Source organism: Paroedura picta, chromosome 13 (genome assembly GCF_049243985.1).
Source record: "Paroedura picta isolate Pp20150507F chromosome 13, Ppicta_v3.0, whole genome shotgun sequence".
NCBI classification, from domain to species: domain Eukaryota; kingdom Metazoa; phylum Chordata; class Lepidosauria; order Squamata; family Gekkonidae; genus Paroedura; species Paroedura picta.
Window position 1 is genome coordinate 42191016 of NC_135381.1, and position 27993 is coordinate 42219008.

The 27993-nt window shown below is 43.5% G+C and overlaps 1 protein-coding gene across 4 annotated transcripts in view; it reads right to left on the reverse strand.

The window, feature by feature from the left end:
• AMMECR1 (AMMECR nuclear protein 1) overlaps window positions 1-27993 on the reverse strand; it is a 126321-nt gene that overhangs the window by 70149 nt on the left and 28179 nt on the right. The gene's annotated exons all lie outside the window — the stretch shown is intronic.

A 27993-nucleotide genomic window follows, 5' to 3' on the forward strand; every position in this document is an offset into this window, starting at 1 on the left:
TCGATCCCAGCAGCCGGCTCAAGGTTGACTCAGCCTTCCATCCTTCCGAGGTCGGTAAAATGAGTACCCAGCTTGCTGGGGGGTAAACGGTAATGCCTGGGGAAGGCACTGGCAAACCACCCCGTATTGAGTCTGCCAAGAAAACGCTAGAGGGCGTCACTCCAAGGGTCAGACATGACCCGGTGCTTGCACCGGGGATACCTTTAAGAATTACAAAAAAAGTATGAATCAATTTGTGCACCAGAAATACTATTTGCAGCTCGCTGCTTTACTTTTTGTTACTATACTAGCCTGTTACATTCCACCAATCTAAAAGAATTAAGAATTGGTCTACCGTACCAGAAGACGAGATGGATAAACAGATCCACCTCCTCCCTTTCTTCACTGAGCAGTGGGTTGCACTAGATGATCTGCATGGTGCCTTCCAACTCTATGATGCTATTAATCTTCCTTTGTTTGGACTAAAGAAGGTTAATACAAACTAGTCATGAAATACCAAAATTGCAGCAGTTTGGGGGCTGTAATGGTATGCAGCACTGAATTCATAGGCAATCCTACCTTAATATTAAATAGACTTTGGCCTCTTTCCTAATACCAGGTATAAACAGAATAGTTAAGAATAGGTTATCCAATACCAAGATTAACTTCATAAACATCTTTGGTTACCAGGTCTCCCACAGCTCTGATTCCACAACAAAAAGTCCCTTCTGTATTTCTAGCTCACTGATTTTATCTCATTAGCAGATGGAACCAGCAGAGCTTCTTCTATAGATCTTGTTAGGCTGTGGTTGCATAGGAGAAGGTGCCACTGAGGGCATATTGGACCCAGACCACAGAGAATTTTACAGGTAATTGCCCTGTGTGGTAGCCTGGATACTGGAATGTAAAAGATGACTGTAGATTACTAACTGGAGGTAAAATAATCAATTAGAATTCCACAGATTATGTGCATCTCTAAAAGTGAGGGGACACAAAAGAAGGCCTACAGATACTTTAGCCGGTTATAAAGAGGGCTACAACTTTTCAACAGTAGCAATGAAGTTATAGAGTGCCATCTCCACAACAGTCCATCTAGATACTTTGGTATTATAGATGGTAACTGAAATACAATGCAAGAGGAAATTCAGCCTTTTTTCTTTTTCTTGTTTTTTGCTGTGTTTGAAATTTCTCACACCAGGCTAGCATCTTATTTTACATTATTATGTTAAATATAGATGCCAAGACACAAATATTTGAATTAACATTTTGCAAAGAATTTCTGAAAGGGTCTTTGGCTGGTTCACACATAGGCACCCCTGCTGGCTTCAGCTTGCATTCCACATAAATATTCAAAATGTACTTTATCATATTTTAAGCCTTCCTTTCATGCAGGCAGCTCAGGGGAGAACCCACAGTTTGGCCACTCCTGCCCTACGGCATGAAACGTTCCCAACTGCCACTGCATTTTAGAGTATGATTTGCAGTGGCTGAAAAAGTGGGTTTTAAAGAAGCCATTCTCATTGAAGAATTACTGAAAATTTCCAGAACACATTTTGGGAACCATTAGGTGATTGTTTCCTCTTACCCAGGTAATGAATACCTAAAACTGACACATTCTTCCACTCCTGACCAAGATTATGAAACTTATTTAACCTTCTTAAGTCTGGCATCTCACCAACACATTTATCCAGGGGTAGTCAAACTGCGGCCCTCCAGATGTCCATGGACTACAATTCCCAGGAGCCCCTGCCAGCGTTCGCTGGCAGGGGCTCCTGGGAATTGTAGTCCATGGACATCTGGAGGGCCGCAGTTTGACTACCCCTGCATTTATCATTTGTCGCAACACTGGAGAGTGACCTTCTTTTAAAAACATACTGCCCATTTTTCATACTGATATTCTAAAGATCCATGTCTTGAATACCTTTTGGAAGCCGTCATTCTCCTCCGTTGCAAATTCAAGTTGAAGCCAAAACATGGCAAGAGATCCAAGTTATTGAGAAGTTCCATATGTTTCCAGAGCCATGCCATGACAGGACACTTTAGAGCTCACAGCTGCACTGGAGACCTTCCACCTTGTTAATGTTTTACAACAAATTCCACAAACTGTACCACTGACCTACTTCTGTGCAATGTCACTGAAGGCACTCTAAAAAGAGGCTGCCAAGGTATTTTTTTGTAAATCAGCCTGTAACGACAGGAGCAAAAGATGATCTAGGAATTGTCGCGGTTACATCAGCTGCGACCCTCTGTGGTCTGGGAGGCTCTGGATGCAACTGACCACACTCGATGCAGGTGCCAATAATGTAATCGTTCACTCATGAATTAGTTCCATCCAAATGAACTGGCTGACTAAATATTGACCTAACAGCCATATTTAGGTGCCTCCCAGGATAACTGACAATCTATTCTTACAAAAACCTGTTCACCACAGCTTCACTCTAGCATAACTGAGAAACAAAATCCAGCTGCAGGGAGAACAAAGAGTTAGAAATACATACCAGTGCTTCTCCCCCCCCCCCCAGGCATTCCAGGTCAGAGAACAACTCCCTCCTCCACAACATCCCAGTTGGGTCCCAAACAGAGAATGCAACTTGCTTCCTCAGGCCCCAAAAGAGAAGGCAGGATTGTGGACACAATGGAATGCCGGTGTTTTGCATAAGCAATTTGGGAAGCATTGGAAGAAGCCAGAGTATGCTTCCTCTACTCCTCTACTTCAAACCAAGTTCCTTTGTTAGGACAGAAGAAACAAACCTTTCTTTAACTACACCCCCAACATGACCAGGTACAGTCACTGCTTTGGCAAGCTGGAACAATATCAGATCTGGGCCAACTCAAGATGAAATCAGGGCTGCTCCTCCCAGCACTGGCCTGTGCTTCTCAGAGCACTGGTTGTAGAGAGTATGCTGGCAGATTGGACTTTAGGAGGGGGTAAAGACTGGACATATGAACAGGAGACAGAACTAAAGCTCTCTTGTCTTAAGCATACCCCTTACCTGCCCATGACATGTTCTGGGTCTTTGTTAAGATAGAATAAATTAACTAGATGTACAGAGGAGCTGGAGCAAGAAATAAAACATTTTGCCTAGGGAGACCATGACATCCAGGCTGAGCTTTTCCACCAGCTCAGGCCCACCCTGTGACTGCTCATGTCTTTAAAAGCAGGGAGCGTGCTGGTTTTGAGGGGACCTTGCCATCCAGGCTTTTTTGACTTTCTCGCCTCTACTCCCTAGCTAGCTACCTGCCTGTAAAACGAAGAAACAAACGTGAAAGCTGGTACTGTTTTGTTAACATACTGTTTTAGTTCACATTGTAACTTGAGGTTTCGTATTTGGTAGTTGCCTTGGGCATTTTGAACAGAAAGATGGGATACAAATACACTATTTAAAATAGTGCATAAACTCAGAGTGGAGATAACCACCTGGTAAGTAAACATATTTTCCTTTGTCATCTTTTTTTGAGAGAATGTATCTCAAACTTGGAACACTACAAAATCCATAAAATGTTTTTTTCTATCTCAGGGGTTTATTTTAGAATGTACAGTTCTAGCAAGGACTTTAAATAATCACCACAATTTTGTATGATAGCTATAAAGCCACGAAGCTGTTTCCTTTTTTTAAAAAGAATCTCCAGTGAACTGCTAGGCATCAAGGCAACCAGACTCCTGAAAATTTTCCCAGCTGCCATGACATATCAATTTCTATACGCTACTAGTATAACTATAGTAGGGTACCAAATGGGCTAATTTAATATGTTGTTACATTCTACAGCTCTAATTTAGGAAAATCATTTTCATTCACCACCTGCCAAGCCCACTGGCATTTCTAACTCTACAACTGGATAGGATTCATTCTTCAATTTTATGCCGCAGTTCATAAGCAGGATAAGAAACTATTTGACATGAAACGACACTCAACAAAGCTGCATGCTCTGGGACATTTGGGGGGGGGGGGAGAGACTAAGCCGCAATATCCAAACTGTGGTTTTGACCATCAAGAACAATCTGCCAGAAGGCATTTTCCATCCTCTCATCTTATGCACCCATTTCTGCTGTCATTTCCTGGCAACTCTAGTTCATCATAATGCCCAAAACATGCAAAGAGCCTAGGGTTGTGCGCTTCGGCCTCCAAAACAGCCATTCGAGGACGAAGCGGCCAGCGCTGTAGCCTGGGGGGGGGGGAGAGTGGCGGCGCCAGGTGCAGAGGCCAGATCACGTGCCACCACTGGAGCCATCGCCTGCGCTGCTGGATGCTTTGGGCTGGAACGGCTGCTTTGGCGGCCGAAGTGCACAACCCTACTTTGATTACTTACCAAGAAGGATCCTTGTCCTCTGCAAACAGGAGAACATTTTGCTGGATGATTCCCACCATTCACTCAGGGAGACAATGTGCCCCCATGCAGTGCAGATGGTATCACAGCACCCCAGCTTCTTCACTAATGTTGTTCCTTAGCCTCTTTGAGCAGCTGCTGCACTCCTCAGCGCACCCACCCAGTGCCCACCCTGCAGCGCCCGTCCTATGACACCCATAGGGGAGTGGCAGGTGCTGGGAATACTGTAAAGTGTACCACCCCAGACGCCCAGGTGACCCACCCCGCCCTGCACCCCATTTGGAAACCAGGTTGGTCTGGTAAAACCTGTTTACTCAAAGAAGGAAAGCAGGTTGGTCTGGCAAGACCTTTTTATGTGTCAGGAATGATGATAAAACTAAAAACAGACTGCACTGTGGAACTGGTTGTTAGACTGAAATGTTTAGCCTCATTGGAGGAGAGAACAGCAAGCCCATTAACAGATATATGCTCTGCTGAGTCTGCAAGTGAACTTTAATTGATGAGTTCTTTAGACCATCAACTTTCAATGATAGGCGATACCAGAGGATATCCCATATATCACACAACACAGTCCAAACCTTGACCTATAGCCCACCTAACAAATGTTCCCACTCAACGCCTTGTTGAGTGTTTTCTAGATGCCATAAGGAATGCTGAAACACTGTCTAATGGTCAGGTCCTGATGTACAACTGGTATATGCTGGGGTGAAGGTGCCAACATATGTGTAGGAGATCCAATATCAGAGGCAGAGAGATGAACCATCTCTTCATCAACTTTACAAGAACTGGGAACAAAGAACTCCTCAATCAAGGGGCTAGAAGGATGAACCTAGTTTGTTCCACCTTGATCTTTGTGATGGCTCTGTTTAAAAGATCTAATGGAGGGAATGTATAATGGAGGCCCCAAATCATTGGAACCTTCATGCATTCCCCAGTGATCCTCTTTCTGCTCCTCCCCATGAACAGAAAAGGTTGCATTTGGCATTGGTTCTTGATGTAAACAGATCTGTAATGGGATAACCCCAGTGCTGGAAAATAGGGCCCAGGTGCTAAGTGATTATCTCCCATTTTTGAGTATGGATGAGGCCTCTGCCTAAAGTATCTGCAAGGGTGTTATTTATCCCAGCTGTGTGAATGGCCAACAAGTGCCACCAATTCAGCCTTAGGAAACACTGCCTCTTTCTCACTTCTAAGGTCCAGTAGTCTACTGATACTCATCCCAAATCCTTCAAGAATTGGGGGCTGCACAGGCATCTATCCTTGCCCACTCTCTGACAAGTCACATTAACCTTTCTGTTAATCTAGGCCAGTAAGAATTCAACTTTAGCCTCGGATTAGGCTCACTGATCTCGAGCTGCCCTGCACATTCACTGTTCAGTGCCAACTCTATTGCTTTCTTCTCAGGAACCAGAAGAAGCCTATCCACTTCCCAGGTCTCTGGCCTGCCCTGCTCAAAGAATCTCAGAAGATCCCACTTCCTGATTCATAGCTGCTTGATGAACCAGTTCCCGTCTAAGGTCGCTCTGCTCCTCTTCCAGGAATCTCTGGTTCGCCCAAGCCTTTAGTGATCTGCTCCTCCAAATCAGCCAAAAATATTACCTCTCTGTGTCCTCGCGCACCTGGATTACACCAGGTCCTGCTGAGAACAAGAAGCATGCCTTCTACTGGAAGCTGCTTTGTGTCCAGGCATTCTGGGATAAAGCTCTTTCCCTGCCACAATACCTGCTTCTAAAATGGGAGAGGCTGAGAGAATCCCTTTGTTTTCTGGCTAGGTCATTTAGCATTTGAAGGAAGGTGAACAAGTGAGAAAATGTAGCTCTCCTCCTTTCTAAAGCACAGTAAAAAAAGATGTGTTCATGGTCATTTTGAAATCTGCCCACAAGGGGGGAAGGATTTGCCACATCCTGTATTGTCCAAGATTGCTGCTGTATTTTACCATCTCCAAAAATGCCTTCCAGATGAACTCTCAACTTGGAGAGGGCATTTAAGGGAATTATGAGCCCTTTAAATGCCTTCAGAGTTCACTCCGATGTAGCAGCTTGGACAAGGCATTGACTGTAGGCCCTTTAAATGCCTTTGGACTTCACTCCAAGCTGGATGTTGGTTGTAAAAGGAATTTAAAGGGAATGCAATGTCTTTAAACGCCCTCCCCCCTCCACTGGAAATAATGGAGGTATCTTCTTTTGGGGCCCTGGTTCAATCTTTTTTTTTTATAATTAGGTGGCTTTGGAAGAGAGGCATCCTGGGTGGCATTCATGGTCTTTCGTACACAATGATAATGTGTGGCAGATTAGGTTGAGATATGCAACTGAATCGAGTTTCATGGGAGACTGAAGAACTGCCTCTTTCAAGTCATAGCCTGACAGGAATCGCTCCATCACACTACATCTCTTAACTAGACACCACTAATTTTGAACATGAAGAAATTCTCATAATTGACATTAGTCCACTAAAAATAGGGTGCTAAAGGTCCTTATTTTTATTATTGCTTTCAGTTTTAAGGTATACAAAGGCTCCCTCTGCTGTTGAACATCTTTGAAATTAATTGTTCAGTAACAAGAAGATTAACAGCAAATTCTAGAAAAAATGCAGTACAAAAAAAAGTCTGCATACAACTGGAATTCATGCTGGCTCTAGTACCCTTTTCTCCACTTCAAGAGATTCATAACAAGAACTTAAGATCATCATAGATAAGAGCCAGAGGTAGTCCAGAAAATTCGGACTCAGTTTGGACAGCCCATTCTCATGCAAATCCTTTTACGTGTTTAGACAACCACTGTATCGTCATGGCAGTTATACGCTTTGATTTGTATTCTCCCAAAAAGCTGAAACCTAGCACAGAAGCTGTAATAGGATATATAGTACATCTGGTCAAATCAATCAAAGGAATAATTGTTATGCTTACTAGGAAGCACGCATGAAGACAAACAAGGGTCAGAAAGGGAGCAGTTATGTCATTAAGGAAATGTAAATGTGAATGGCACAAAAATGCACTACTTAATTTGGAGATGAATGCAGGAAAAAATGAGGGGGATCACTGCTCTAGTGTAGCCAAGCTGTGTTCATGCCAGGTTTATGCAAGTAGGAGCTGGCTTGGTTTTCAAAGTTTTCAGGTGGATTCTACTGGACAAAATGAACTGGGACGCAAATGACAGAAATAACTCCAGAAAGAGTTCCCCTGTCCCAATGGTACTCCCAAGTATATGCCATTTTTCCCTGTATAGATCAATGTCTGTCATTCATAACTACAGGATCCTGGCTACCACAGACAGGGGCTCCTTATCTAGAAATCCAACAACTCTTCTGTTTATAATTCCAAAACTGCAAAGGGAGAAGGAAAAAAAACTGTTTTGATTCTTTAACTTTCCCACTGCCAGCATGATGGATTGCTTAGAATGTTGGACTAGGATTTGGGAGAACCAAGTTCAAATCCCCATTCGGCCCATGAAGTCTTGCTGGGTGACCTTGTGCTAGTCACACACTCTCAGCCTGGACTTTCTTACAGGGTTGTAGAGAGGATAAAACTGAGGAGAGGAGAATTGTGTAAGCCACCTAAGGTTTCCAGTAGGGAGAAGGTGGGGTATAAATTAAGCAAAATAAAGCCAAAACAAAATCTGAAAGCTAGGTTTGGGCGGGGGGATCCCTCTATCCAAGGACAGTGAAGGAGTGAATCATTCCTGGGCCTCAAGAAGACCTGACAAAGTACCAAATAAAGAGACCCAATACAGTCTTCATTCCACTAAAGGTGGCACCCTCAATATTGGCAAGTAAGGTAAAGGTAAAGGTATCCCCTGTGCAAGCACCGAGTCATGTCTGACCCTTGGGGTGATGCCCTCCAGCGTTTTCATGGCAGACTCAATACGGGGTGGTTTGCCAGTGCCTTCCCCAGTCATTACCGTTTACCCCCCCAGCAAGCTGGGTACTCATTTTACCAACCTTGGAAGGATGGAAGGCTGAGTCAACCTTGAGCCGGCTGCTGGGATTGAACTCCCAGCCTCATGGGCAAAGCTTTCAGACAGCTGCCTTACCACTCTGCGCCACAAGAGGCTCTTTATTGGCAAGTATGCAAGGGAAAACAGTAAGAGAACTAGGCTAAAAACCAGACCACGGGTATCAATTCCTTACCTTCTCCAACACCTCAGACACGGAGGCCTTATGTGTTTGGAAAAAGTGAAAACAGAGCTAACAAGTCATGACAATAGACCAGGGACATCTGGAGAAACTGTGTTTCTCCAGATGTCCATGGACTACAATTCCCATGAGCTAATGCCAGCATGAGAATTGTAGTCCATGGACATCTGGAGAGCCACAGTTTGGCCACCCTACCATAGACTCTGACATCACATTCTATGCACACTGCCTTTCGTTTAGAAATAAGAACAAATAGCTGGCTGGGAAAGAGGCAGATGTTCAATAGCCCTTTATCCTAATCAAATTTATATCCCTGTTCTTATTTACTGGATAGAATCCAAAATGAGTTAAATATGGAACTGTTAATTTTCTCACAGGCATTTTTTTGAAAGGTCAAATGTCAGGAAAACTTGTTTCAAAAACATTTCCACAATGTATTTAAACCAAAAATCGCATGTGCTTTCTGCACATCATTTAATCTAGTTTTTAGTCCCAAACACTGCTAAACAGATTTTCAAACCATTAGCTACAGTTTCCCATTATATTAAACAATGTTGTGATCATACAAGGCACTTGTAGACATTGCATGGAATCACCTAACCTGATAATTAATGGTCACCGTGGAAACGATTGTCAGTTCAATTTATCCTACCTTGGTTCAGAAGGGCAATGTAAAAGAAAGAGATTGGAAGCCACTTATCCTAGGCTGCAAACATATGTCTCAGCCACAGACTGTCTCCTCTCATTTGGGACTTGCCCATCCCCAAGGCTTTAAAACATCAATGGATATATCTCTGGGAAAGTCTCACCGAGAAGATTATAGGAGCTAGGAAGCTGGCTGGTCTTAATTGAAGTTTAGAAATTTATAACCAGCATAATAGGTTAGATCTTAATCTTGTGCTTCAGTATTCTGTAGAGGCCCTGAAGCAAGATTAGAATCAGTTGCTACACCTGTTTGGGTGTGGTCCAGTTTACTGTAAAGGAGGTAATTAAATTGCAGCCCTAGTGTGAGATTAGTGGGACTTAAAAATATCAAGTGTGGGAAGGGATCGTTTATGGAACCATACTACTTGCAAGTCACAAACATCAGAGAGAACGACCACTCACTGAGAAGGGTCCTTTTTCTCTGAGGTTAAGGGGGACATCTGAATGGCTTTCCCACCGCATAGTCAGGGAGGCAGGACTGAGAATTCTTCCAGTTCTTGCTTCCTTCAGTGGTGTCGGCCCACCTTCAGTTTGGTATCTCCAACAGCTGAATCAAATACTATACTCCCTGCCTATGCCCCCAAAAGAGCTCTGCGCTCCATTGTCACAAACCAGCTAAGGATCTCTGGCCCTAAAGAAGTCTACCTGGTCTCAACCAGGGCCAGAGCATTCTCTGTTCTGGCCCCCACCTGGTGGAACGAGCTCCCGGAGGAGATCAGGGCCCTGACGGAGCTTAAACAGTTCCGCGGGGCCTGCAAAAAGGAGCTCTTCCGCCAGGCATTTGGTTGAGACCAGATGCAATCAACAGCGACTGAAAGGCCCCTGCTCCCCCCCTCAGAATTCCACCAACATGCTCTGGACCTGTTTGTATTGTTGCATTGTTGTATTGTCTATATTATTTATACTGTTACATTGTTATATGGTTACAACCATTAGTTATTATTGTAAAGTTAGTCACATGTTTATAGATTGTTTTATGTATTGTTGTTTGTTCTTATGTAAACTGCCCTGAGCCCCCGGGGAGGGTAGTATATAAATATAATAAATAAATAAAATAAATAAATATATAACTCTTTAACTTTAAGGATAATAATTCTTAGATAACATAGAACAATCAAAAAAGGAGCACAGAATGCAGGAACAAAAGGGGAAGTATAATATTTTTACTCAGGAGTTTCTAAACTTGATAAGCCTTAACTATCTAGACATGCAGTTGACATAGTAATGATGTTATGGGAAATAAGGGACCAGGAGATGGTAGAAGGCGGTGTTCATATGTTCCCCTTAACCAAAGATGAGAAGGACCCTTCTCAGTGAGTAATCAATTGTTCTCCCTCTGAGGTGGGGGACATCTGAATGATGGAACCTTCCAAAACATCCTGAGTGGGAGGCTGTTCTCCTAATCCAATACATGCTGAATACTCATCTACCAAAGGCAGCATCAGAGGAGCTATATGTATGAATCTTATCATATCTGACAGATGGAGAGATTGATGACCAAGTTGCCACTCTACACACTTCCTCCTCAGTGGCATTCTTGGAGAAGGCTAAGTTACTCATGGCACACCTGACAGAATGTGCAGTAATGCCTTCTTCATGGATTTGTATACCTCAACAAGCATGTTCTAAGACAGTGGTCCCCAACCTTTTTATCACCAGGGACCACTCAATGCTTGACAATTTTACTGAGGCCCGGGGGGGGGGGGTAGTTTACTCCTCTACTCTCAACCACTGCCCTAACGCTCTCTGATCGCTATGGTAATGTTTAAACATCCCTTCAAAATAAGATACAGACACGCCACAACAATGAACATAAGGAACATTTTTTTTTCATGGAAATTTTAACTCATGACAATGACAAATCAATGGGAACCCTGAGCTTGTTTCTCTGCAACGAGATAGTCCCATCTGGGAGTGATGGGAGACAAGGACACCCGAAGTGTGTTGTAAAGGGCCGGGGGGATGAAACGCCCTTCAGGGCCCACCTCCAATTAGTCGACGGACCACATGTGGTCGGCGGCCCACAGGTTGGGGATCGCTATTCTAAGACATCAGCTAATGCCAGTTTTTGACATTTTGCAACTTAAATTTGGTGCAAATACTATATTGAATAGATTTTCTGATAACTTTGGTGTGTATTATGAATGCTTTCAAAGGTCTTCTAACATCCACGGTATGCCAAACCCTTTCTTTTAAATGACTTGGCTTGGGACAGAAAGATGGGAAACATATCTTCTGTGAGTGGTGGAAGGATGACTTCATCTTAGACTGGAAGGTTGGATCGGTACAGAACACCACCTTGCCTTTAAGGAAAACACACAGTTGAGCCTTAATTAACATCGCTCCCATCTTGGACAACCTTCTAATCTAAATCACTGCCACTAGAAAAATAGTGTTCTCAAATATCTGAGTGAAATTTCTGCAACAACTTCAAATGGACATTTAGCTAAAGTATTCAGTACGGGGTTAAAGATTCCAGACCAGAAACCTGTGTTTTTGAGAAGGAGCCTGAGCTATGGTACCCTTCGTGAACCTTAAAACTTGTGGATGCAAATCCCTCTAAGTGAGGTAGTACCAAGGTTAATGCTGCAGTTTGTAGCTATAGTGTTGCTTGTTGAAGGCCTCTATGAAAGTCCTTTATCTTCAGATGGAAGTAATCTGCTTTCTTGTGTAATGCCCAATGCATGGCCTTCCAGAATGTTTTGGAAATGAGGATTGTGGACTGTTTGCAAGATGTCCTAAAGGTATTAATAACCTCTTTAGAGTATCCCTGATTTATAAATGCTGCCTTTTCAACTTCCAGACCTCTCAGAAAACCTAGGTGTGACTGAGTGATGGGTCCCTGGCACAGGAGATCTACAATGGATGGGAGAATCACGCATGGCTCTACTGCTAGCTGGAGAAACACTGAAAACCATGGCCTCCTGGACCAATACAGTGCCACCAACAAGACAGAGCTTGCTGCTGTACTCTTTTGCTAAGTACCTTGGGGAACATAGAAACTGGATGAAATGCATCTTGTTGGCCATTTTGATGTCAGAGTGTTGATTCCCTGTGGCTGAGGATGATGGAATCTGGAACCTGTTGGTTCTTGAAAGCTGAAAACAGATCTACTGGTGGTAGACTGAAACAATGAACAATCTATTTGAAGAGGTTTTTTGTTTAGGGCCCATTCTGCCCCTGTAGGATCTGGTAGTTGAGATAATCCACTTGATTGAGAACCCCTTAAACATGTTCTGACCTAAGTGACAGAAGATTGTTTTAGACCCAATTTATTATTCTGGTTACCTACTTGTGCAGGCTTGAGGATCTTGTTCCTCCTTGTTTGTTTAGATACACCTTTGCGATGGTGTTGTCTATCCTAATTAAGATACGAGTCTGGTAGATTTAATCCTGAAAGTGAATCAGGGCCACAAAAGATGGCTGAGTTCTAGAACACTGATTGATAACATTGCTTTCTTGAAGAGATGGAACTTTTTACTACCCGAAGAAGTCACAGCTTACAATCACATTGTTTTCTTGTGGAGTCCAGCCGTCCTGTGCTGTCCTCTGATTTAGGGTGGCTTGCTGATGATCTTGTAGAATCCCACTGGCAAAGATTTCTGGGGCTGGTCCACCTCTTGAGGATCTGATTGCCAGAGGTACCTTCGAGGAAAGATCTTGTCTCTTTGCTATTCTTAACTTTCAGGAAGTTTTGAAGTTTGTTGGAATACCAGAATCCCTACTAGCAGGCCCAAAGGCTTGCCAAGGCCATCAGCAAGGAAGCTCTGCTTTTGATTACATTCAGACTATTTCTCTCTTTGAGGATTTTTTTTAATAGAAGGGAATGAGATCTATTTATTTGGTGGAAGGCTTTGGAATTCTATCTTGTAGCCCTTGCCCATTGATCTGAGTCAAACGCCCACTGACAGATCTGTTTCATGCTCGGGATTGCTTGGTATTATCACATTCTGACTTATCTTGTCTGTTGAATCCAGCTCTGGAGAACCTGGAGAAGGATCCTCTGCATTGGGACAAATCTCTAATTGGAATAAAGGCTGTGGCACGCCTTCTTGAACTCAGCCTCTTTTCATGACTGAAGATAGAGCACACAGTGCTTGATAAATGTATCTTCTGTTCCCCAGGTAGCCACTCTGCTGATCTCTAACAGAAGGACTCTCCAGTAGAACACAGATGAAATACCTTGTGTTATTGTCATACATGAATACTGAGGACCATGTGGCTGCTTTGCATATTTCTTCTGTAGATGCAGATCATAAAAATGCAGCCTTAGTAATGGTACTATGAATAGTGTGTACATAGTATGCCTGGTGGAACTACTATATAACTGTTGCGAACCAGCTTGCAGTGGTATATAAATCTAATATATATATATATTTGAAGCTTTATAGGCCTCTGCTATACATGACTTTAGACAGATACTGATAATTGAAGAAGACATTTTATTGCTCATAATTGGAGGAGAAATGGAAATGAACATGGACAGACTTTCTGATTTGATCTTTTCTTAGGATATATGCCTTCAGTGTTCTGCGGACATCCAAGGAGTGCCAAATCTTCCAGGATAAGTTGTAAATCCTATTAGTTGATTTATTTCTGGAAGATAATATAGATGGCTCTGGGGCACATTCTCACTCTGAGGACCTCTTGCCAGGCTTCCAGTGCTTCTTTGCAGAGATATAGGCACGTGGCACAGCCCTGCTTGTTCAGGTAGTAAAGAGCTGCTACATTGCCAGTCTTCAATTGTCCCTGAGGTTAACTGCAAAGGTAGTTAGGACAAATCTGCATTTATATGCAACCCACACTCAGAGGGGAACCTCAAACCCTGTCCACTACAGAACTCCTTGGCAATGAGCTCTCCAACCCTCAAGGGAGGTGTCCGTTGTTATAGTAACTTTGGGAACCCAAGTCTCGAAGGCTAAGCTCTGAAACAAGTTAGTCCCTTGGGATCAGAATAGCAAGGACCAAAGGATCTCTAGGGATTAAAAAATGAAAATGAGGATGGTGCCTGGACTGGTCGTACCTCCTAAGAAGCCATAGCTACAGCTCCCTCAAATGCAATATAGCAGAGAAGTATAGCTGCAGTAGAAGCCATGGGCCCTAACAGGAGCTGAATGAACTGATCAAAGGACATGATGCCTTATCCCCCATTGTATTAGAGGGTAATTATAGGAGGTTGCCGTAGGAGGAATGTTTATTATATGCGGAGTTGGAAATTGTGAGACTGTGGAACATATAATTTTTGTATGTAACCAATCTATGGTTCCTAACCCAAAAGTGGGTTGGGAAGCCTGTGAAAATGGGTCTCAAGTTTGCAGAGTTATGTATTTGCTTATGAACTTTTTAAGTGGCTCACTATACCAAGTAAATTGGGACTTGTATGTCCAAATTGGTCACCATACCAAATTGGTCCCAAAAAGGTTGGGACTCACGGAGCTAGATGATCATGAAGACGCAATGATGGTTCTAGAAGTAAGCCACCTTTACATTTTCATAATTATGGCATTGTCCCTTAAATACCTCTGCGTCATACAGTCAATGAGAGCCAACCCAACATTTCTACACTGTTTTAAATATGTTTCTGCTATTCAAAAAACCTTAACTTGGTTCTCTTGAAGATGATCTGCAGTTACTATAGAGAAAATACTCAAGGAAGATACCTGTATCTTTCATTAAAATGTTCAGCTCTGAAAACTTATAAGTATTCAGCTGGGGGCAGAAATAATTTTTTTTTGTTTTAATGAAACAAGAAGATGAAACTAAGTATTAATTAACTGATATTTCTGACAAAGTATGCTCCAGTCGAGCATTACATGTTAATCTTTAAGGTACCACAAATTTCTTTGTTGTGTTTTGTTGCAACACATCAAAATGGCTTTCCCTCTGAACTGAGAAACTAACAATTTTTGTGTTTGACACTACTGAGTAACAGATTTAAGACACCTATGAGAAACAGGTTTCTACAGAACACAAAGATACAACACAACAAATTCACAACACAATGCCATGCATTTAGTCTAAACCCATAGATTTCAATGAGGTCAGACTGGAGAAACTTCATGTGATAGCAGAGTCACTCCATCTGCTGAGAAAAAAAGCATAAACTAAAAATGGCAAAGGGTAGGAAAGGGAGAATCCACAAGATGGCAAAGGGAGAGGAGGAAAGAGATTCCCCAAGACCATTACTGAAACTGAAATTTATAATTGAATATCTATTCCTACTTATTCCTGCTTAATGCTAAAATCACAACTATGGCCTGTGTAAAACAGAACCAGCATGTTGTAGTGGTTAGAATACCAAAGTAAAATCTAGGAGACTCAAGTTTGAAACCCACTGTGCCAAAGAAGCTTCTTGGGTGACCTTGGGCTACTAACACAATTAATCCCAATTTGCATCATAGGAAAGTTGTGAAGATAAAATGCAGCAGAGAATGATGTAAGCAACTTTGGGTGGTACATATTAAATGTACAACTAAAGAAATAACTACACATATTTAAAACCGAATACATATATAATGCTACAACTACACAGCCTCAAAGAGAACAGGCTAGATTTTCAAGAGTCTTTACAAAAACTGAAGACAACCGAAGTTAAGAGACAAAGTTTTATTAGGATTTATTACCCCATATAATTTTCTAGAGCCAATGAGCATGTATACAAAGCAACTGAAAGACAGCATATAGTAGATTTGATTTTAAAATTAAGTCCTACTTCAAGCATAGCAAAAATGCAATAGAAGATGAGATCAATTTCATCTCATCCAATACTACCAAAAGGTGTATAAAGGAGATTTATATGAAAAACCATCTTCCCTACCCAAAGCAAAGCTCCCACACAGAATATAAACATATGAAAGTTATTACCTAGATTCAACTTGTACCAGAAATCAGAACTCATCTGAAGTAGGCATTAGATAGGATGATTCACAGCAAAAACCCATTTTTGATTCATCAGCAAAAACCCATCTATGATTCTATGATTCATTCAGGAAACCCTTCCAGGGGCCTCAAGAAACCTCAGGGTTTCGCGAAACCCTGGTTTAATCAAAAGGCATCTCTAGGAAACTTATATAGAGGTAGACTGATACTATACAACGTTCATGTTATTTATACTGCCATAAGAGATAATCATGAAAGCAAACGAAGACATTAGTTCAAGATGCTAGTAACAATTCCCTAAGAGTAACAAAGAGAACAGGGACCCTTGTGGTAAATTCAACAAGAAAAAGTACCTCACTACAACAGGAATAACAAAAAACAATTAATTCAGCGATTAGAACAAGTATGCAAGGAGGTATACAAGAAGTACACAGTAAACAATCTTGCAATTTCTTTACACAAACTTAAATATAATATGTAATGCAACAAACACTCCCAACAGGTCCTAAGAGCTCAGCCTGTTCTGCCACAACTTCTGCTGGGGAGTAGACAGCTACAAAGAATAATAATGAAACCCAGTTAGGGAACACTTAATAGTAAAATCAGCTGTATACTTGTTCTAATTACTGAATTAATTATTTTTTGTTATTTTTTGCTATTGTGGTGAGGTACTTTTTCTTAGTAACAATTCCCCAACATAGTCACTACAGATGGAGCTTTTCCTGCTTTCAGACAGCCTGCTGACACCTAAGAGAGCCAGCTTGGTGTAGTGGTTAGGAGAACGGACTGCTAATCTGGTGAGCTAGATTTGATTCCACGCTCCCCCACATGCAACCAGCTGAGTGACCTTGGGCTCGCCACGGCACTGATAAAGGTGTTCTGACCGAGCAGGAATATCAGGGCTCCCTCAGCCTCACCTACCTCACAGGGTGTCTGTTGTGGGGAGAGGAAAGGGAAGGGTATTGTAAGTTGCTTTGAGACTCCTAGTAGAGAAAAGCGGCATATAAAAACCAACTTCTCACCCACAATGACAAACTACATCAAAGTAACATGGGACTCTGGTACCGAGGTCTGCAACAAGGCAAGATGACAACTTTGCTCTCATATAGATCCCAGCAAAACCATCACTGGCCCCAGCAATATCAACTACACCATCTCAGGTTCATATTCTAGTATGATTTATGCCATCACACATCAGCAATGACCTTCTGCCCTTTACGTTGGGCAAACAGGCCAATCCCTATGACAAAGAATAAATGGACATAAGCCTGACATCAGAAATAATAAACAAACAAACAAACAAAACAGTGGGGGATATTCCAGGATATCCAGTTGCTGACCTAAGTGTAGCAGTTCTCTTACAAAGGAATTTCAAAGGGTGATTAGAGAGACTGCTAAACTGCAACTGATAATGAAGCTCAAGGCAATGCATCCTCCAGGACTGGGCCAAGATTTTTTTCTCTCTCATTACCAATGTGGTAATTTCTCCATGCCTGCTACATCTCTGCATATCACACCTTATCACTTGGAATATGAAATCATTCCAGCTTTCCAAGATATGAGAACTAAGTAATTCAGCATGTGTAGTGATATAAGAACCTGATATCTCTGTTAAACTCTGGGGGTTTCATTGTCCTGAGTGTTGTAATTACTTGCAATTTAGCAATCTCCTGTTCCAGTCTGTTTCTAAAATTCCTTTGCAATGCAACATTTATGTCAGGTTTTTATGGTTTCCCTAACTGGTATTCCATGTTTGTCATGCTGAAAAATTTTATTGGCCTTTTTCAATTCTGCTTATTCATTATAATTGTTTGTGTATGCAAGATATGGGAACTTTCAGCTATTGTCCTGCTTCCCCAAACACTATTGCCTGCAACAGCAGAAAAAATCAAGAGTCTGGCAGCACCTTAAAGACTAACAAATTATCCAATCTTAGTTATACTTGCTTCGTTACTTACGCATTTTGACTCCAATTAGCCCTTCTTGGCAACTACCCCCCCACACACACACACACAGAAATCGTTCTACCAATAAGTAATTGTTGAGGAAGTCTTATTTCAATGTACCTACAGAAATGTGCATGCACACAAAAGCTTATATCCAGAATTAAGCATTGTGCCACTGCTCAAACTTTGTTCTGGCAGATAAATATATACCTTGCTGGCTTCATGCATAGTAAAACTGGTAGAGACTCAAGGGTGGCAGCAGGCATACAACAGACTCTGAAAAGAAAGTGTGGTGCAATGGGTAAGAGTGCAATGGGCAGAGTGGTTCAAATTCTTACTCAGCCATTAAACGAAATCCACCTACTTGCTATCCACCTACTGACATTGCTGGGTTCTTCTGTATAAAGGCAGCCCATGTAGGCCAAGATCCTGAGACCTTTGCATAGTATAAGACAGACTGAGCAGATAATTACAACCAGGTACCACTAGAGCAAGGACACCATCAAAGTCTATGAGATGGAGGATTCCTTGGCAAAATTTGGATCAAGCAAAGAAGAGGAAATATTCCATTAATAAAATGGATAGTGCATCCATGCAGACTCTTCCCCCCCCCCACCCCAAAGAAACATTTGCCAGATGTTTGGAAGTTATATCTGGATGGCTCAGGCAGTCATCTGAAACTCAACCCCTCTAAGAAGAAGGTCCTGTGGCTAGGTAGAAGCGGGCAGGATCAGGAAGTGCATTTACCAGCCTTGGATGGTGTGCAGCTTACAGCTGTATCTACCGCCAGAAATCTGGGGGCGATATTTGATGCCTCCCTATCTATGGAGGTTCAGGTCACAAGAGTGGCCTAAGTGGTGTTTTATCATCTGTACCAAGTGAGGCTTATAGCATCCTACCTGTTCCCAGATCACTTGGCCACTGTGATCCATGCAACCGTCACTTCCAGATTAGATTTCTGTAACTTGCTCTGTGTGGACCTTTCCTTATCCCTGACCTGGAAATCGCAATTGGTCCAAAATGTGGCTGCTAGGGTCCTCACAAGGTCACCCTGGAGGGCTCATACCCAGCCTGTGCTGAAACAGCTGCACTGGCTATCGGTCAGCTTCCAGATCAGGTTTAAGCTCTTGGTTTTTACCTTCAAGGCCATCTGCAGCCTGGGCCCTGCTTATTTGAGGGATCACTTGTCTTCTTATGCTCCACGCAGAGCCTTCACTCTGCAGGTTTGAATCTGCTGGTTGTTCCCAGTCCCCTGGAGGCATGCCTAGCCTTGACCAGGGACAGGGTTTTTTCAGCCCTGGCCCTAACCTGGTGAAATGAGCTCTCGCAAGAGCTGAGGACCCTGATGGGGCTATCACAGTTCCGCAGAGCTTACAAAATGGAGCTCTTCTGCCAGCCATTTGGTTGAGGCCAGCCCAGGAAGATCCTTGTATAAGCCCTATGTGCCAAACTTCTGGGCATGAGTCACCCTTTGGGGTAGCAGCTGGGGTAGTGGTAGGGGTTTGTTGCTGTCAGGGTTCATGGCAGTTGTCGAGTACAGATGGAGAAGGGGAGAATGTAAATGGGATCTGCTGCCTGTAATTGTATTTGTATTATATTTGTATTGTATTTGTATTATATTTTGTTGGGTTTTATGACCATATGTAAACCGCTACGAACCGAACTGCCTAGGAGTGGCAGTTAACAAAAGTTAATATAAAATATAAATATTGCTATCTACCAGAAAAGGACAGGGCAATATAAGAGATGTGTACATTAAACCATTATGCTAGCAGAACATGGATTCCTTATGAACACCATCTAAATTACATGTTAAGGAAAATCTGTCATCAAGAGGTGGCAGCTATATGACAGACCTTAGCATGACAGACAAAACTGTGAACCATGACTATCCACTTGCCAAGCTGAACAGCTCCAATATGATTCTTGAGATGAATATGAGCTATCTTTAGAAATCAAACAGCAAATAACAGAAAAATCAGAGTTTACTGGGTAGTGGGCGAAATACACATTTTCTTCTCCAAACTACTGAAAAAGATTGTTTGGATACAAGAAGCCAGAAGATTAACTAACCTGCCAGTGCAGTTCACACTACCATACTAAAATATAAAGGAAGTCCTCTGCTGTTGTGCTATGATTTGATATATGTCAAAAATGGTAACAAAAGTAATATGGAAGGACAGTTCCATCTGCAGGTTTTCAACCACTGAAGCTTTTGGTAAGATTTGAAATTTAGGCTTTTGCTGGTCTACAGAAATACACAGTGCAGTCATAGGAAGGGAAGGAACTGGATAGTTAGGCAGCTGCCAAAACAGGGAGAGTAGCAACGTATTTTTTAGGCCTTTGTTGACATAATCCCCTTTTAAAGACAAATGAACGAAACTATATTTTAACAATAGGAAAATTCTGGCAAGACAATGGGTATTATGAGCCAAAGCCCCACTCCTGCCATTTTACTTTTGCGGTATATATACAGTGAAAGCTTTGTTATCCGGCACTCACAGGGAATAATGTTTGCAAATTAATCACGGGCTAGATATCTGGGCTGATGGCTCTGCTCTATCCTGAGCAAATACATCAAACCACTAAACCCAATCCTACCACCCAACCACATTCCCTGGGGCCTGAATCCTGTGCCCAATACTACATAGTGTGTTCCTGAAATGCACACACAGCCCTGATTACAGAACACAGTGCATGGCATTGAAATTTTTTTTGGTGAAAAACTTGTTCAAACTTGTTCTCCCACCCCAGCCATTTCTGTCAAACAGAACAGATACAGAAAAGAGACAGCAAACAGGACCCATGCTTAAATCAGTGCCATGGCCCCACCAATCTGAAACAGAATATGTATGGGGATAACACACTCTATAAAAGGAAATTCAAATACATTCATACAGGTCTATTAGTGTTTGTTAGTCATGATGACTAAGAGGAAATTCCCTGTTTGGAGGCAGTAAGTCTCACAACGTCAGTGCCAAGGGGCAACAACAGAGTCAAGCTTTGGACTTTGGGCCATATTTGTAATTGTAAGAATGCTCCTCACATAACTGAAAAATCTTTTCTTGTTACAGTGGGCTTCCCTGGCCAATCTTAGCTCACTCTCAGTTTTGGCCTTTCTGATGATTGATCTACAGTGCCTAGTAACCTGTAGGTACTCTTCTTTAGAGCTCTGTCCTTCCCTCCATTTCCTGAACATTTCCCTTTTCTTTCTTAGTTCCTCTTGAAGTTCTCTGTTCATCCAAATAGGCTTTTTAGATCTGCAGTGTTTTTGTCTTTCTGGGACAGTCATTGATTGAGCATGCAATAGCTCTTGTTTGAGTAGCGCCCACCCTTCACATGCTCCCTTCGCTTCCAGCATTCTCATCCATGGTATGACACTCATCATGTCTCTGAGTTTATTAAAGTTTTCCCTACGAAAATACAACATCCGCATCTGGCTACAAGCTTGCTTACCTCCCCATCTCATAAGGAATTCTATGAGGACATGGTCACTTCCCCCTAGGGTCCCCACCTCCTTCACCTCATCCACCAACTCTTGCTTGTTGGTCAATATTAAGTCCAGTATGGCTGAACCTCTTGTGGGTTCATCTACCATTTGATAAATGAAAATTTTAGGCAGGTCAGAAAGTTGCATGACTGAGGATGCTTTGCAGAGTTTGTTTCCCAGCACACATCTGGGAAATTGAAGTCACCAATGATGACAAGGTCCTGACGCTTGGATATTTTCTCAAGCTGCTCACAAAGTGCAGCATCCTCATCCTCTCGTTGGTCAGGCGGTCAATAGCAGACACCAACCACCACAGTTTGTTTTCCCCTCGCTTATTTTCACCCAGATGCTTTTCACTGTAGATATACTCTCCTTCACTAGAATTTCCTGGCAGGTAAGCCCTTTCCTCACATACAGTGCCACTTCTCCACCTCTTCGATCTATTCTGTTTTTCTGAACAGTTCATATCCATCCACTATTACATTCCAGTCATGAGAATCATTCCACCAAGTTTCTGTGATGCCTACTAGATCATACCTTTCCATCAGCATGAGAAGTTCCAGCTCTTCCTTTTTATTGCCCATGCTTCGGGCGTTAGTATAAAGGCATCTGAATCCTTTTACTTTTGGTTCCCTATGAGCTGGCCTTCCTGGTTGGGCTGCCCCTGATCGGTCTCCTTCCTTATACTCCCTTATACTCCTTCCCCTTGTGGCTTCAGTTTAAAGCTCTCCTGATGAATCTCCCCAGATGCCTGCCAAACACATTCTTCCCCAACTTCGATAAGTGCAGTCCATCAGGTGCTAGTAGGCCTTCCTCAAGAAAACCTATCCCATGGTCCCAGAAAACAAATCTCTTCTGCCGGCACCAACTACGCAGCCACTGATTCAACTCCATTATCTTCCTCTCCCAACGCATTCCTCTTCCCTTGACAGGCAAGACTGAAGAAAACACCACTTGTGCCCTCATTTGCTTGAACTTCATCCCTAGATCTTGATAGTCTCTAGTTTGATCCAGTGTGGCTATTCTTATATATGTATCTATCTCAGCCTTTCTCCGGTTCTTACTGTTGAGAAATCACTGAAGCATTCTTTAGGCTTCGAGAAGTGGTACAATCATGCAGAATATGGTTGAGAAGCAGAGCTCTGGACACACCCACCCGGGGGCCCTCCCCTTCCCCCCCAGGGCCATCATTGGCCATTTTGGGAGGAGGGGGCAGGCCAACATGACCATATATTGTTACATAACCCAAGGAAAGTTTAACAACTTTTAAAAATATATAATAAATTAATTAATTTGTCTGCCTATGCCCCCTGCAGGGCATACCGCTCTGCAAGTATGAATCTGGTGGTCTTCCTGGGCCATTCACCTGGCCTCGGCCAGGGCTTTTTCGGCCCTGGCCCCAGCCTGGTGGAACGAGCTCCCGGAAGAGCTAAGGGCCCTGCTGGAATCAACTTTCCACAAGGCCTGCAAGATGGAGCTCTTCCACTAGGCATATGGTTGAGGCTGGGCTGAGGTCGTGGAGTTACCATCAGCAGATCCCCTAGAACTAGTAAGATCAGGACCCTCACTCCTAAGGAAAGAGCTCCTGACTGCAGATGGCCATGGGAGGGAAAATGGGGCGTTAACTCCAATGAATAGCCATCTTTTAATGTTAGGGGTTTTATGGGTTCGGTTGTTTTATTCTTTTACTAGTTAGCAAGCCCGCTGCAGGGAAATGCAGCGGGCGCTAGGACTCACCGGCGGCGGGCTGGTCAGTGGCGTTGTCGGTGGCGGCGGCGGCAGCAGGCTTTTGTAGGCAGCAGGCAGGCAGGCTCCCTCGGGCGGCGGTCTGACGCGGCGAGAGGTGCTTTGCGCCTCTCGCCGCATCAGACCGCCAGGGAGGGAACCCCCGGCAGCCGCGCTTCGCGCGACTGCTAGGGGCTCCCTCGGGCGGCGGGCTGACGCGGCGAGAGGCGCTTCACGCCTCTCACCGCGTCAGGCCGGAAGCAACTGCGAGCCGCGCTGCGCGCGGCTCGCAGTTGCTCAGGCTGGGAATCGGAGGGACCAATCGGCAGGCGCTTCGCGCGACTGCCGGGGGCTCCCTGGAGCGGCGGCCTGACGCGGCGAGAGGCGCTTCGCGCCTCTCACCGCGTCAGGCCGGGAGCAACTACGAGCCGCGCTGCGCGCGGCTCGCAATTGCTCAGGCTGGGAATCGATTGTCTGTCGTGAGGAAGGGTCCAACCCGGACCCTTCCTCATCACGGACAAAGCCCACCTCAAGGGGGCTTAACAAATTATTTAGTCCGTGGCGCCACGGGCTGTTTAAAGATTGTTTAGAACAGGTAAGGAAGCTGACTCCTTGCCCTTGGATGGAACAGAACTCTGGCTACCAGTGGAAGGTTGAACCTTCTCCTTATGTCTTTCCTTCTTAGGCTTCCTAGGTGGGGGATCACCACAGCAAGGTCCCATCTTGCTCTTGCCAAAACAGTGGCTGTGTCCTACAGGTGCCCCAGGTGCAATCAAGGCAGGCCTCTCAAAGGACTTAACAAGGCTGGAATCACAGCAAGCAACCAAACTGATGGAGGGTCTGACACAGATTGACGTGACACAGCAGGGGCAGGCTCCAAAAACAATTTGGGAAGACCAGCCAATAAGGCCTTCTGAAGTAGTGCTGCCTTCAAGCACAATGAATTTCTGGGGCACAGTACACACCGTAACAGGCAGAGCATACACTTTCTTCCGTGTTCGTCTGCACGCAGTATCTTCACACTGCTCTTAACACATTTTTTAACGACAGCTTTTAGAAACACAGATCTTTCACCCAAGGCAAGAAACAAGCAGAAATAGTACATGGCCACAATGCCTAGCTACACAGTAGAACACAAAGACTAGCCAAGCATGTTCCCTCCTCACAGCAGTGAAAAGGGAACTAAGAATAGACGTGCTCCTCCCTCAGAACATGTGATGCATCCGGCGGCAAAGCAGACGCATGCTTCATCAGAGGGGCAAAAGTACCTCTTTTTGGAGCTTTAGCTTTGGAAGTTCTCTGTAGCAGGTCTGTGCATGCGTAGTCTCAATGTGGGGCTGCACTACAAGGCTTCCCATATGGACCATGCCCACATCTGACCAGTTCCTTTGGGGTCCAGAGTTGCCATGGGGAACCCTTTCAAGTGACCATCTGTCTGTACCCAAATCTTGGTGCAAAGTAAGGACAAAGACTGCATCACCAGTAGCGGTCACTGGAAAAACATAGTTAGGAAGAGTTTCCAGTGCAAGAAGCTCCGAAATAAAGTAAAGCGGTATTTGGGAATGGCATCTTTCTCAAAAGCTTTCTCAAAAGCTTCATACTGAAGGGGGAGCTGCCAACCATATTTAATAAAATTTTGGGGTTCCAATGACAGCACCTTGGGGGTTACTGGATCAGAGAGGATAGTCATCCTATTGTAGGGGAAAACACAAAGGGAAAAACACATACTCATAAGGTCACTGTTGAAAAAAGTGCTGAGCAAGGGGGGTTGGTGTATGCAGACGCAGTGTGGCAGTACTATCAAGTTTCCTATGCTACAAAAAAACTCACAACCTGGCATTCTGTAGCGATTCATCTGGAATAACTACCTTTTCTCAGATCTCCTGATTTCATGCAATAATCCAAATCACCCACAAAAAGAGTGAATCAACTGTTTTCCATGTTTTTCACACAAAAGCTTCTACCCAGAATGAAACTGTATTGGCATTAAATGTGCAACTGGATTCAAACTTTGGTTCTGGTGCTTCAGACCAAAATGGCTATGCATCTGAATCTTTTTTTCAGTGTCAATTCACCTTTCTGTTCAGAATTTTTTGTTTGTAAAATAGGTTTTAAAAAGGGTAACAAATGTTAACCTCTAGTTCACACTCCTAACCTGAGAGTTGAAAGGAACTCAATGTATTCTCCAAAAAATGGCTTTCCCACAATCTGTGATGCCAACAACTGAACTCTGGACTTTATGCAGAGCTATGGCTGTCCCCTAATTCACTGGGTTAAACTGGGAAATTCTCTCCCCAAATTGCACCGGGCATTCCTTCACTATGATAGCTTTTGGAGCTTATTAAGAATATCTTGTAAAGATACAAAGGCAGAGAAATACACATATTTTCTAACTGCGATTATATTAAGGTTTTACAAGCAGAGAGAGCTGTACAAAGGATGTATTGGGGTAAAAGCTACCAGCCTAAAGGTATAAACCTGATTTGATACCCCTGAGAAAGCAGAATACAATTACAATAGGATCTTCCCCCACTTCAGGTTGATGCAATCCAGTTGCACCAATCCTGACACAACAGACTATTCACACCACCCTATCTGCTGAAAGGCTGTAAGTATGTTCAATGGAGTTGCTAACAAAAGTGAGATATGCAGCAGATTCTATGTATGTTTGCTTGGGGGAGAAAGCCCAACAGAGCTCTCTCCCAAACAAGTAAAGATAGGATTACAGATGATTCTTATTGTCACACATGGATTTGGGAGATGCCACAGTACTATTCTCTTGAGACTTCGTAAGAGACTAATTTCATGGGCTGGCTATCACAGAGGAAAACTATGCAAAGACAGTAAAAGGGGATAGTCACTAGAGGTGTATGCTGGCAATTTGCACAAGGGCAGTTTTGAGATGCAGGGTACTTAAGGGTTAAAGTCAAACTAGCAGACAGAGGCAGGTTTAAGGACCCACACCCATCCCACCCACCACCCACCCCAGGTAAAAAAAAAAACTCTAAGGAATACACCAAATCAGTTGAGGACATTAACTTACTAGGATATACCCTCTAAAGACAGCAACAATTACATATCCAAGAAAAAAATGCAAAAGGTGAATCTAGTCACCAAGCTGCTCCTCTGAAGACAGAGCTACGTGTTGTTTCAGAAAACGGGCATTTTCAAGCCCATATTGCTGAGGGCACGCAGCGGAGGTGGGAAAGAGGATAAGCTGCAGGGAAAAATCAGCAGATGGTAATGCTTGTCTTCTCAAGCCTGTCCCACCTTCCAAAGCTGCTCCCCAACACATACAAACAGACACACACAGACACTTTGTTGGGTTTTCTTTCAGCCTCAGAAAGCAACTTTAGGGAGGGGAATTAAAAAAGCATCAGCAGGGGAAGCAGGTCACCCACTAGACACATGCACCTATAACCTCTTTTGGAGAGGGAGGATGTCCTGAAATGAGATGATAGTAAAGGAGGAAGGGTTTCTAGTGTGAGCGTAACCGTGGCAGTTTTGGAGTCCAGAACAGTTATCAGAAAATGTTTGTACAGCTTGAAAACAGAGAGTGGGGAAGCATGAATGCACCAGGAGAGTTATCAGTTGGAGATAATTAGATCTTTCTGCCACAGAGCAGGACCTTCTGGGGCAAAACAAAGGTTTTGAGATTAGATGTCTAAGGACACTGTATCCTGGAAAAAACCCTATATGGCACCCACACTGCTTACCACTACTCTAAATATAAAAGGTACCTTTTAAAACATACCTTGTGTGGTGCTTAATAACTAAAAGTACTGTGGGTAATTAATAACACTGGTTAAACCCATTTGGCATTGGGAGGACCCAGCAGAGGTAGTTGATGGTCACAACAGAGTGAATAACAACTACATTTTAAAATAAATAATGAATAAATCTTTATTCTTATAACCTATCCTTCCTAGACGCTCAGGGCGGTACCAACACAAGATTAACATAATAAAAGATAAAATCAAATTAATATAACAATAATAAGACCTTTTATAATTTGCCCCCAACTAGTTGGACTGGCCTCGTGGGACAGCTCTGTCTTGCAGGGCATGCAGGACTGATTAAGGTCCCTCAGGGTCCTGATCTCTTTCAACATAGCATTTTACCAGACTGGGCTTAAGGTTAAAACAGCCCTGGTTGGGGCCAATCTTTGGGCAGGAGATTTTCAACAGACTTCTGTCAGATTATCTTAATACACTTTGGGTGGCATAGGGGTAAGACAGGCCCATGGTTACACCAGTCCCAGACCATTTAGGGTTTTGAAGATTAATACCAAAACCTTGAACCTAGTCCAGTCTCCACCCTGCAGCGAATGCAGCTGGGATAGCCGTCTACTAGGTCCCAGTGAGGACCCATGCTGCCACACTTTGGACCAGCTTGAGTTTCCAGAGCAGTCTCAGGGGAAGTCTTGAGAGCGAGTTGTGGAAGTCTAATCTAGAGGTGATCCCATGGATCAGTCTGATTAGGTCTGATACAAAGAGGTAGGAAGCATGTTGTTGTGTCTGGTGCAAGTGGTGAGCAACATTTGTGATCTGGGTCTCCATTAAGAGGGAGGCATCCAGAATCACACCCAAACTCCTGACAGAAGACACCAGTTTGTCAAGAGCCGGGACCTGCGCCAACTGTCTCTCTGCTTGCCAATCCAGTCAGTGGACCTTTGTCTTGGCTAGTTTCAACTTCAGCCGACTCTACTTGAGCCCGTCCACCACGGCCTTCAGGAATCCAGCCAGACAATCCAGTGGTGTCTACAGATGGCCGTCTATTAACAATAATAGCTGGACATCATCTATATTTCAC